Source organism: Panthera tigris, chromosome B2 (genome assembly GCF_018350195.1).
Source record: "Panthera tigris isolate Pti1 chromosome B2, P.tigris_Pti1_mat1.1, whole genome shotgun sequence".
Taxonomy (NCBI): Eukaryota; Metazoa; Chordata; class Mammalia; order Carnivora; family Felidae; genus Panthera; species Panthera tigris.
The window spans coordinates 142101460-142114660 of record NC_056664.1 but is presented as its reverse complement, the minus strand read 5'-3'; the positions used below and the strand labels follow the sequence as shown (position 1 = coordinate 142114660).

General features: G+C 42.2%; 1 long non-coding RNA gene across 4 annotated transcripts in view; it reads right to left on the bottom strand.

Annotated features, from left to right (window-relative positions):
* The window catches only part of LOC122238801, a 90879-nt gene extending 77678 nt beyond the window's left edge, over positions 1 to 13201 (bottom strand). The window contains exons 1-2 of one of the 4 annotated variants that reach the window (XR_006217984.1): positions 13017 to 13201; positions 5465 to 5559 (exon numbers count right to left, since the gene is read on the bottom strand). This is a non-coding gene — a long non-coding RNA (uncharacterized LOC122238801). Of the gene's footprint in view, positions 1 to 5460; positions 5560 to 13016 lie in introns of all 4 variants that reach the window. The other 3 variants (XR_006217985.1, XR_006217986.1, XR_006217983.1) reach the window with 3 other exon arrangements.

The window sequence follows — 13201 nt, the reverse complement described above, 5'->3', positions numbered from 1 at the left end:
CTCTTAGATCAAAAGGAAACAATGGGTAAATACTTTGATTCTGGGTTCCTCTGTAGGAAATGGAAAAACAGAGAAGCGGGAGTCTTAAACATTAGCATCAGGTTCAAATAACAACTTTGCGGAGGAACAAGAACTGATCTGGAAACAGGTTCTTTGAAGTCAGGCCCAGGTTTTGAGGGGCCTGCCACTTACACAATTTTGGAAGCCCCCTGTGAGAAAAAGAATGCAAACTCCCAAATATAAATTTAAGACTGAACACAGGGGCACCTGGCTGGTTCAGTCGGTTGAGTGTCTGACTCCAGCTCAGGTCATGATCTTGCAGTTCTTGGGCTCAAGCCCCACATTGGGCTTCCTGCTGTCAGCACAGAGCCCACTTAGGACCCTCTGTCTCCCTCTCTCTGCCCCTCTCTCTCCCTCCCTCCCTCTCTCTCTCTCTCTCAAAAATAAATAAAAACTTTTTAAAAAAAAGTGAATGAACACAAATATTTACATAGAATGAGAAACAAAAATCACAAATTGTAAGCCTAATGGAGTGACATTAAATAAATTATAAATTTAATGAAGCTGTGGTTTATCTAAAAACTAGTAAAATCTGCCCCCCAAAATTATGTAGTATTTTTATTAACAACCTCCTGATGCATTTCAGCAATGCTCCTTTTCCTACGATTTTTGGCTACATACCTTTTTTAATCACTTCTTCCTATAAATATTTTGTATTATTTTCCGTAGTGAGAATAACAGTTAATTCTGGGGGGGAGGGGTTCACTTAATTAAAATTTGGGGTTCTTCAATATTAATAACTTAGAATAAATTTCAACTTCTCAACTCATTCTTAATATAAATTTTTAAGACTCTATCAAATTTGGAGAAATCTCTATCAAGTTTCATACATGAGCTGTAAAATTTGGGAAATTTTTCCACATACTACCTTCTGGCTTCATATATCTCAAATCTCGTTTCTCCTCCATTACCTACATACTTTCAGTGGTAGGCTCTGTAGAAAAAAAAATTTTTTTTAACGTTTATTTATTTTTGAGACAGAGAGAGACAGAGCATGAACGGGGAGGGTCAGAGAGAGAGGGAGACACAGAATCTGTAACAGGCTCCAGGCTCTGAGTGGTCAGCACAGAGCCCGACGCGGGACTCGAACTCACGGACCGTGAGATCATGACCTGAGCCAAAGTTGGCCGCTTAACCGACTGAGCCACCCAGGCACCCCTGTAGAATATTCTTAAATGTGTTCTTGGGGGTGCTGAAAGCTGAGTGAAAAAGGCACAGTAGTCAGTGGGAATATCTCTGGAAGCTCTTCCTGCTCCAGGACAGCTATTAATAGCTTACCTATTCAGGGAAGTGACTGCAAACCATGTAAGTAAATCTCACAGAACCCAAGTAAAAAATATCCATAAGTCAACTTTCCTTTAGCCCAATCCCCAAGTCCCCATGGCCACTCCAAAGGTGGTAGGTGAGGGGAACACAAGAGATCAGAGTAGAGAGAGACAGGAGTCTTAACTGATTATAGTTAATGTATATTTCTGCAAATTTTATAAACCACACCACCACGTGAATCCATTTTTGACCTTAATCCTTTCCAAAGCCTTAGGAGGGACCTGGGTAAGTGACAGGCCCTTAGATCCAGCTGCCCTTACTTCACAGTAAAGCCGCCTCTGGGCTCCCTAGCTTTTTCAGCCCTCAGTCTGCCACCAATAACCAGTGAAAAGACATGCGTGAGCTCTTTAAGAACTTCAGTCTCCCACCAGCCCTCCACAGTCACAGTCCTGGAGGCTGTCAAACACGTCTCAGAGAGTGGACACAGAATGCTACCTAGTCGCCACAGACATCAGACACCAGGTTGGGGGGGTTCGCATATATTCGTTCATTTACTTCTCACAGCAACACTGAGGGACACCATGTGCCCCACGTCCAGACTGGGAAACAGGCTCCGAGTCACTAAGTAGCAGAGCAGGACCCAGGGCAAACTCCCTGAAGCCCCTCCTCTTGCTACATTCAATGGCTGCTTCCTACAGTCTCGATTCCCACCATGATAAAAGTCATGCATAGATGGTATAGAAAACATTTTAAATATAGAGATGAAGAAGGAATGAAAAAAAAAGTTACCTATAGTCACATTACCTACACACAACCTTAGTAAGATTTTGGTCTATTTCCATGTTTTATGGAACACAGAAATTGAAACTATTATATTAAATAAACCTATTTTTCCTCACTTTTAAAGAAACATATGTTCCTTGTCAAAAATATGAAAAATATTGAAAAGACATTAAAACCATCTGTATTAGTTTCCTAGGGCTCCTATCACAAAATCCAACACAAGGGGTGGCTTACACCACAGAAATGTATGGTCTCACAGTTTTAAAGCCTAGAAATCCAGAATCCAGCTGTTGGTAAGGCTGGTCCCCTCTGAGGGCTGTGAGGGAGACTCAATCCCACGCCTCCCTCCCAGCTTCTGCTGGTTCCCTGGCAGTCTGCGGCATCCCTTGGCTTTGGAAGCATCGCACGCAGATACCCGTTATGTCCACATGGTGTTCTCCTTGTGTGCAGATCTGCATCCAAATTTCCCTTTCTTAAAAGGACATCAGTCATTTCAAGGGCGCCTGGGTGACACAGTCAGTTAAGCGTCCAATTCTTGATCTTGGCTCAGGTGATGATCTCACAGTTCATGAGTTCGAGCCCCACATCAGGCTCTGTGCTGATGGCGCATAGCCTGCTTGGGTCTCTCGTTCTCTCTTCCCTTCTCCCACTTGTGTGCACACTTGCACTCTCTTCTCTCTCTCTCTCTCTCTCTCAAAATAAATAAAATTAAAAAAAAAAAAAGGACATCAGTCCCACCCCACTTCGGTATGTTCTCATTCTAATTTAACTAATTACATCTGCAAAGATCTTATTTCCATATAAGGTCACATCTGCTGAGGGTTAGGACATCCACATGTGAATTTTAAGGGGAGACAATTCAGCCCATTACACCATCCCCAAACCTATGAGTGAAAGAAAACCAGTGTTGGCCATTTATTATTAGGCAGTTTTTTAAAAGTATGGCCACAAAATATTGACGCTGGAAATGGGATCCACATCCCCTTTCCTTGAGTCTGGGCCAGGCGGTATCGTAGTGCTGCTCTGTAGGGCTGATATTAAGTCATCAGAGCCCAGGCACTAGACAGGGGAGTGAAAGAGCTTCCAGGTGCTTCCAGCCCCAACTGTAAAGTCATCCCCAGTTTGAGCCTTGCCACCTGAGGTCCCAGACCTCGCCAAGGAAAGACAAACCCTCCTCACCCCATCCTGTCCCAATTCCTGACCCATAGAACCTGGGAGCACAGGAAAATGGCTATTGTTTAAGCCACTCATTTCTAGAGAAACTAGTACCTAGAAATGTTATAGTTCTTAGTTTTTCTTTAATGTGCCTTTAAAAATATATCTCACTAAAGTGAGTCCCTTACTTCGTAGATCAAAAGGAAATGATAAATCATTTATCTGATTCTGAGATTTTCTTTAAGAAATAGAAAAACAGATAAGCTACATTTCTAAACATCAGCATCGTCCGTAATGAAAATAATGATTCCAACCATAGGTAACAGGGGGACATTCCCAAGTCCCAGGTGGAAGAGATCGAGTGAAGCTTAATTTTAAACTCAATGGCTGCTAACATATGGTTTACTAATTTCACCCAATTACAAGTGCCACAAGTCAGAGTCTTACAGATGCAGAGAATATGTGAGGCTCTTGGAAATGAAAATGATCACTATGCCACATTATCCATCACTCGTTTTGGGAAAGGGGGAGCACTTAGTATCTCAACCAGGTAAATAATTAAGCCAATATTAACACACACTAGAACCGAGTCAGTTTAAGCGGTCATCAAACATTCCTTCTGATACATGGGGTATAGCATGTGGCGCAAGAAAGACATTTTCTGGGAAATGAGAGCAGCCTCAGGGGGAACAGCTCAGGGAGGCTCTACAGACCATGCTTCACCACCCCCCCCCAACCCCCAGACGCAGAACTGACCAGACCACGTGCGGGCCAGTCGAATATCTGCGTTTGGTCCAAAGTGAGTAAGGTCAGTATTACAAATCCTGTGTCATAATTTCCTCATTACTGAGTTTTTCGTTACTGAGTTTGACTGCTCTTTGGGGCAGCAGAAGTCTTAAAGCATTTTTTAACGAAGGGACAGAATGGTCCATAATGCCTTGCAAATCTGAAAGCATAAGTAATTACCTTGAAAGACAATGGACCTAGCTGGGTACAAGGTGCTCCAGCACTTTCCCCCGAAAACTATTATATGCTGTTTAATTGCCTTCTGATGTTGAGTATTGCAGATAAAGCCTAAGGCCACAGGGATTTTTATTCTTGCAAAGGTAACTTGCTTCTTTTTGCCTAAATGCTCATAAGATATGTTCCCTATATTCTTATCATATAAAAATTGTTGCTATTAGTGTTTCTTGGAATGCAGTGAACCCTCTTGATCTGTGTGTTTAGGAAACACTTGTTAAATTAAGTCTTTGGTTGTTGCTTCGATCTTCCTACAGGGATAGGAATCATAGGTTGAATTGTTATCACCTCCCATGCTGGGTCAATATTTTTTATCTTCTCCTCTAGATTCTGGGAACCTTCCTCAGGGTAGTTCTTTAAATCGCTGATTTGACATTTGACAACATCCTCCAGTATGTAGATCTGAATTGTTACTGTATCTTTACTTTCCCTTTAATCCGTATTTCTTGACACTCTGCCTTGAGCTCTGGTTCAGACATGATGAGCTCTCAACTCCTCAAAATTCTAGGCATCGCCTCATCTCAAAGGCTTCACATGTGGTATTCTCTTCCCCCCCTCACTGCACCTGGTGAATTTCATGTCTCTCCTCTTCCTCCTAAATCCACACCTGGATTTTCCAGCAGACACAGCATCATCATTGCCTCTGGACTCACTCTACCTATACCTGGGTGCATCTGAAATCTCCTTATCAAGCTGCAACCAGCCTGCTATGCACAACTCCTGTCCCCTCTCCCCTTGTCTATACCCACCCACTACGTCCTTCCAGACAGAAATGGGACACACTACGTCTTTGCTGCCGTGGGTATTTCGTTCAAGGCTGGAAGACTTTCCCCTGAGTCAATGTCATTTTAAACCAGGAGTCCCTGACACTGTCTTTTAAACAAATCACAGGGACAGGGACATTATCAGATAATTTCAAGAAGTACCCTTGAACGCACTTTAGAAGCCTTAGTTATGTCCATATATTATATTAGAGATTTTTATCGAAGAGACCTAAATACATAAGAATATGCACAAATAGCTAAGGCATGCACAATTCCACCAATGTTATTAATATTTTCAGATATCTGGTAAACTGTATGGAGAAGGGGGAAACACCAGCCTCCCAGGAAAGAGAATGGTCTCTACTTTCAAGATGTTTCAAGATGTTTCCCTTTTGGTAGGCAGGGGACTTACCTACCAGTGTCTCCATCTCTTGCATTTCAACATCATCTCAGGGCTGAGAGATTCCATTCATTCAACATATGAACGTGTCTGAAAACTTGCTTCTGCTTCCTGCTAAGGGAATTGAGGTTGCGAGAATTTATTTCCGGGTAAAATTTTACAGATAACTAAAATTACTTGTGATTAACTAATACATATGTAGAAAAAAACATTTAGCAATGGTTCTAGTTAAGACTTTTTTTGTTAAAAGCAATTAGCATATTTGTTTGGATTGAAAAGAAGCTAAATATATACATCTAGCAAGGACACTTCATAATATTGGTACATATCTTCCTGAAGTCATATAAAAATAGGTTTTTAAATTAACACATATTTCAGAGCACAATTCCTTTTTGAAGAATTACATTGTGAAATTTTGTAAATGAAGATTTCTTTTGAAAAATTATAACTATCTTTTTGTTTTGGGTGAATATTTTTTTAATCTTTCATTTCTTTAAATTAGGTGTGCCTATCCCTTTATCTTAACCCTTTATAGTGTGAATTTATTGAAGAAAATAATGTAAAGTGTCTACTTTTAAAAATTAAAGACCCTAGGATATTAGACTGTTTAAGGACATTTGGGTTTTATCATTTTTCTTTTTAATGTGAAGGCTAGTATTAATTGACATTGGCTTTCATAAATTTGAAATCCACGCTCTTCACCAAAATCAAGGTAATTCTATAGCATCTACTTCTCCAGCTCTGTCTTCTAACCTTCTCAACCTATAGGATGTCGTCACATGCACCTCCTACAACCTTCATAATATCAAAATGTTCCTTATTAAGTAGAGGAAGCAAGTTGAGGCCAAAGAAAAGAAAGACATCAGGCAGAAGCAAAGAAAAGAGTAGAGGTGCAGACATTCAAAGCCCCCTCCTGTCACCCACCCCACAGCACCACCATTCCTGAAGTCACATGAGCTGTCCTTATAAACTTCAAAACATTCCCTTCTTGGCAATCAAATCCCAACTGGGTTTCTCCCATCTGCAAACGAGTCTTCACTAATACAACTGCGTTATGTAATACCTATCTTGTTATAAAGTTGGGCATAAACAATTTTTATTATTTTTAATCTTATATTCACATAGCACCTCACAACTGTTAAAACACTGCCATACACACTGTCTTCTGATATGTAAAAATAATTGGGTGTGATGGGTAAAGCAGAATCTACTATCTCCGTTAGTTTAAAATAACAACAACAAAAAAAAATGTTGTCTTTACCAGTAAGACAAAGAACATTCAAATTCTGCCTGAGGTCACACAGCTGGCAGGTGCAAAATTGGAGCTGGGCTCAAGTCTTCTGACTCTACACCCAGCGCTCTAAACCCACACTCCGGTCTGCAGATTCCTAGCCTGCTGCTCAGTGCACTACTCCACACTCAGGCACACATGTCGAATATGCTACAGAGACTGGCTCTTTAAAGGAAATCTTTCCACAACTACTTCCTAACTGGTCTATTTTGTAAATGCGGTTTTGTAAAACAGCATCTCCTTAATGCAAGGTATAACTTGTGCAGCTATTTACTTACTAAAAACTAATAAACAATTAGCGACACCTTGTGGCAAAAACATATTAATTCGTGTGCTACAACCACCCATTTTCACTTGACAGGCTTGTCCAAAGGCCTTATTAAATAGTTAAGACAACAGCAAAAGTTCTGGAAAGAATAATCTAAGGTTATAGATTCTCCTCATAACTAGATCTCTCTTCAAATTACACTACTTGGGCTTTAGTCCCCACTCCACAAAAACTGCCGTTATTGTCAAGTTCACAGATGCCTTCCGTGGACCCAATGGTTACTTCTCACTTTTCATCTTACTTAAGCCCTCACACTATTTGACCAGGTTGAGCCCACTGCTCCTGAAACCTTGGACTTGAGCAACACTACACTGTCTTCTTCTTACCTCTAAAGCCTTTCAAGCCCTCCCAGTGCTCACATACCAAATGCATGTCCCTGGCCCAACCTTTCTACTGAACTCCAGACTCACATCTCCAACCTACCAATTTGATGCATCCATTTGATGTCCAATAGCATCTCATAATTAACATACCCCAAATGGGATTCTTGATTTCTTACTTCTTCCACCCCATCGACTACATTTCCATAAATGACATGATTATCACGTTATTTTGCTCAAGTCAAAAACTTAGTGGTCATCTATTATTCCTTTATTCCTCCCCCTCTATCTAATCAACCAGTAAGTTATCTAGATCCATTCTCCAAAATGTCCCCAAATGCACCCCTTCTCTCCATTTTCCCTACGATCACCCTAACTCAGCTGCACCACCTTCCTAGCTTTAGTCTTCACCTCTTACAATCCATTCTTCACATAGCAATCAGTAATCTTTGTAAGAGAACTCAGAATGTATCATCTTCCCACCTTAAAAACCCTTGAATGGCTCCCCATAATCCAATCCTCCCCATTCTGTAAGGCCCTACCTGATTGAATTCCTATCTACCTCTAAAATCTCATTTCCAATCACTCTCCCCTTTGCTCTCCAAGTCCTGGCTACACTGGCCTTCTGTTACATAAACATGACAGCTGTGCTCCCGCCTTCAGGACAACACACTACCCATTCCCTTCTGCCTGTGCTGGTCTCCCCAACTTGATGTGGTTGGCTCCTTCCTAGGGCATACAGATCTCAGGTTAAACACTGCCTTTGCAGCCTTTCTCTGCAGTTGGGGTAAAGGGGCTGCTTAGGTACCCCCTATCCTACCTAACATCCTGTCGTGTTTTCATCGCAGCTTTTATCGTTCTATGAAACTTTTTTCTTTCTTTTTCAATTCATTTGCCTACTATGTTTCCCTTCACTACAATGTAAGCCCCATCTGTCCCTAGATCTTACTGAAGTGCCTAGAACATGGAAGGTGCTTGATATTTGTTAAATAAGAGCTGTCGTAGGTTCTCTCTCACACTCTCTTACTGTGCTTAGAAATAGTTCAAAACCTATGGCCATTCACTCATTTTCACACTCTGAACAGAAAGGCTCCCTCTTCTCTTCCTTGGATAAACCCTGCACGTGTGCTATTCACTCATTCATTTATTCACTCAATAAACTATTAGAGGCAAACATTAAGCCATGTGGTAGGGCCAAAAACATGAATAGGACCCAATTCCTATGCTCAAGAAACTTGTGGTCTAGTTGTGGAGGCAAACATGGTGACAAGTTGTTATAAAAGCCATGCGGCAAATAAAAGATGGAAATAGGATCCAGGACTACGTAAGCCCCAGTTAGAGGCATCAGAAATGTGTTTGTGGAGAAAAAACCTGGAGCTGTGGCTTAAAGGATGAGCAGAAAATCGACCAGAAGGGATAAAGGGAAAGTATAAATCATAGAGGCAGAACACACATAGTCGGCACAGCGGGACTGCAAAGGTTCAGCTACTCTGGGGGAAAAAGCACAAGGAGAAACCAGCGAGATCTGAGCTAGGAAAAAGAGGCAGTAACCAGGAGAGAAGAGCCTACAGCATGTTTACGGAACTTGAACTCACAGGGCAAAGTGGTTACAGAAATGTTTGAGGAGGGAACTAGCAGGATCAGAGATGCATTTCAGTTACATTTTGTGGTTGCACAGAAGAGCCAGCTCAGGCTGTCTGGATCAGGTCAAGGCTAGTATAAACAGTGGGGATGCAAAGAAGAGGTCTCAGAATCAAGACAATTTAGGAGGTAAAATGGGCGGGGCTTGGTGATTATTGGGGGTACGGAGAATGAGAGACAGAGGGGGAAAGAAACATAGCAAGAGAGGATTAAGTGTAGGAAGATAATGAACATTATATGTTGATACTTCAGTGTATAGGTTCTAGAATCTGGCTTAAATAAAGGTTTTAATCTGTATTGTCACTTACTTGCTGTATGACTCTGTAAGTTACTTTAACCCCTTCAAGCTTTGGTCCCCTTGTAAGTAAAAATAATGAGAACCTACTTCACAGGGTCATTTTAAGAACTAAGTGAAATCATGTATGTAAAGTGCTTAGCACAGTGACTGCTTTATCAGAAACACCTATTAATTATTAAGGGATTTGAAAATTATTATGTACCTACCTGCATCCAGGGTACATCTGTGGTCATGTCTACCTTTTCTCCTATTATAATGGATGAAACGTGCATGATTCTAGGCAAGGCCAACTCTTCTAACTGTGCACAAGAACCCATTTTTTCTGGCCTACATCAGCCCATCAATTCTTGGCTCTCTCCCCTCCATAGTCCATTCTGCCCTCTCTAGTCACTCCTATGAGCACACATATACAGTCAACTCTCCCATTAAAAAATATAAAACTTTCTCTTGGCCCAATTTCTCTCTGGCTACCACCCTGGTTCTTTCTTTTCCTTTGCAGCAAACCTCCCTGAGTCACTCTCTCTCTTCCCACTCTCTTCAAAATACGGAACTGAACTTTCTCCTTCCTAACTCCATCACAAGCACCCTTTGCTTAATCACCAATGATCTCTATGTTGCCAGATCCAATGTTCACAGCTTGCTTGATCCACAAACTGCATTAGCCATACTTACTTCTCCTTGAAACACTTTTTTGGGGCACCTGGGTGGCTCAGTGGGTTAAGCATCCAACTCATGGTTTCGGCTCAGGTCATGATCTCACGGGTCATGGGATGGAGCCCCACATCAGGCTCTGCACTGAGAGCATGGAGCCTGCTTCAGATTCTCTCTCTCCCTCTCCCATGCACTCTCTCTCTCTCAAAATAAATAAACTTAAAAAAAAAAAAAAAACACTTTCTTCACTTGATGCCTGGTGACCAGACTTTCTGCAATTTCTTCCATCTCTGACCATCTTTTTCCAGTATCCTTTGTTATTTTTCACATTTCCAGCCTCTAACTACATTCAAGGGCTCATCTGTCTTCTCTCTACACTCAGCAATCTCATCAAGTCACATGGCTTTAAATATCATCTTTATGCCATCAACCCAAAAATCCCTCTCTACTCTTGACCAATCCCCCTGAAGCCCGACTCCCATGTCAAACTGTCTACTCAATATCTCCACTTGGATGACTAACGTGCTTTTCAAGCTTAATGTGCCTAAAACTGAACTTCTAATGTTCCCTCCAAAACCTGCTCTTTCCCAGTGTTCCCTGTATTAGTAAACAGAAACTCCATTCTTGGCATAGCTTCTGCCTAGGACTGAGTAGTAACTTGAATGAGACAACTCTCCTACAGGAATAACTGTAAAAGCTGAAAACAAAAACAAAAACAAAAACCACACAGGTTGTGTGAAGGCCCTAGAGAATAACCAAACCAGTGGACATGAGGGATTGGGATCCCAGGGAGAAAGAAAATACACAGGGACACGGAACTTCTCCGTTGCTTTTCTTCCAGGGCATTTACAGAGTTCCAGAGAAGGGCATTTACAGGCAAGCAGAAAGCAATGGTCTAGCGATGTCAGATCTAGGGAGATAGAAATTAGAGCTGACTAATGCAGACAGAACTTGAAGGGACAAGACCCCCGACGAAGGTGGATCACAGAGAAGTAAGCCTGACAATTTGTTTGGTTTTTATCGGCATTTGCTAAATTCTAAGTTGCAAGGACACTAGAAATCAAGAAACAAAGGTGCTGCAGTGGCTAAAATGGTAAGCAGACTTTCCAATAACTTCACAGAGTTGGGAATACAAAAATGAGAGTTCAAGGGCCCCCAAAGATGGGGACCTGATGAACACCCCAGGCTTTCTGTTGAGATTCCTAAAGGCCTGTGCTCTAGGATAAGGGCAAACCAGAAAGTAATCAGCCCTCCTAAAGCCTGAATTCTTGATTAAAAGTCATCTGCTCCTACTCTAATTGGGAGCTGGAGTAAAATCATATCCTCTAGAAAAAGAGTACACCTGCTGGAGTGCCTCTGCAATTTTTTCTACACAATCTTCAACATTTAGTCATAAACTTTAGCATGATCTTTAACTCCTTTCTTTCTCTACTGCCCAATTCTTTTTTCTTGTGAATTTTTTATTGGGATATAAGGGATGGATTAGGAACTGTCTTGCGGGTTATGCCCCACCAGGTAAATGTCCAATCTAATCTTCCTGGGATAACTTCTGGAGCTTTTTCTTGTTCTCGGAGCTCCTGCTCTTGCTGAAAGCAGCCCCTTCCAGCCCACTGCTGAGTGGCTCCTCCTTGGAAGAGAATTTCCTCTTTTTCTTGGGGAGGCTCCTATTTCCTGCCTCTTCAGCATCACTAACTGGTTCCTCTTTGGTCTAGTGCCTCATTTCTACTCCATCTGTTTCTACTTTCAAAATAGATTCAGGATCTCTCTGACCACACCTCACCCCTCCATTGCCTGGTCCCTGATCCAAACCACTTTCTCAGCCAGCCTTACTGGTTCGGTTTGGTCTCTCTGCTTCTCTTTGCCCCAGCCTATTCTCAACCCAGCAGCTAGAATAGAAATGCTTTAAAAAAAAAAAAAAATCAAATTATGTCCCAATAATCAAAACCCTCTGGGGCTTTTAACCTCAGAATAAAAGTTCATCTTTATGCTGACCTACAAGGCACAAAGATCTGAACTCATTACCTCTGACGTCATCTCCTGATGCTCTCCTCTGCTCCACCCACCCTAGCCTCCTTACTCTTATCCTTGAACACACCTGGTTTGTATGTGCCTTAGAACTTGGCACTGACTGCGTCTTGGAATGTTAGTCCCCAGTTTCACGGCTTCACCTCCTTCACATCTTTATTCAAAGGTTACCTTCTCAGTGAAGCCTTCCCTGACCAATCTGAAATCTCTAGGTCCCCCTCCACCTCTGACACCTCCTGGCCTGTGGTTTCTCCTTAGCTCTTGGAATTATCAAACATATGTATTTACTCACTTAGAGTTCTCCAAAGACCCCTTGGGCTTTTGAGCCTTTGATCAAGCCATTCTGAATGCACTTCCCCCAAAGACCTTCACCAGTAAAAACACTGTCATCCGTCAGACACATCTAAAAATGTCACTTTCTCTTGTAATCGTTATCCTAAGTTACCACGAAATTCAGTGATCAGACCTCAAATCTTCACGCAGTGTTTTTACCTCTAGCACTGCCTACACATCTCTATGTTAGGATTATTTATACAATACCTACACTAGCTTTCGGTCTTAATCTTCAAAGTACAGGAGGAATTTAGATCTCAGTATAACAGCTTATCATTCCCCAGCACAGTTCTAAGTATTTTATACTTATTAACACTTTGAATCCTCATGACAAACCCTTATAAATTCTCTTACCCTCATTTTACAGATCAGGAGAATGAAGCGCAAAAGCATTAACTTGCCAGAGGTCGTGGGCCTCGCACACGGCAGAACGTGAGTTCAAATCCGCACAGCACTTGGCTGAACTGAGGGAGTACATGCACGTGCAAATAACTGATCGGTCGGGGATACACACACTTCACATACAGGAACTCTAACACTTTTAACGTTGTTCATACTAAAACTAAAGCACCTGCATTTCGAAGCGCAGACCCCACCCCATGATGCTTCGTTCTCCAGAGTCTGGCGCCTGACAGATTATGATATAGGAGGCCTAAAAGAAAGACTCAACAAAGCACCCACCCCTCTGCCAAAATTAGGGGTCTGAGGGGCGGCCCCTGCAGCTCCGCGCATCCGTGGGTCCTCTGAGGTGCTAGCAACAGAGCGGTAGGCGAAGGAAGGCGGGAAATGCAGACAGGGCTGCGGAGCGCGGCGGCAGCCCGCCCCGGAGGCGCAGGGGTGGCGGTGCTGGGACACCAAGAAGCCCT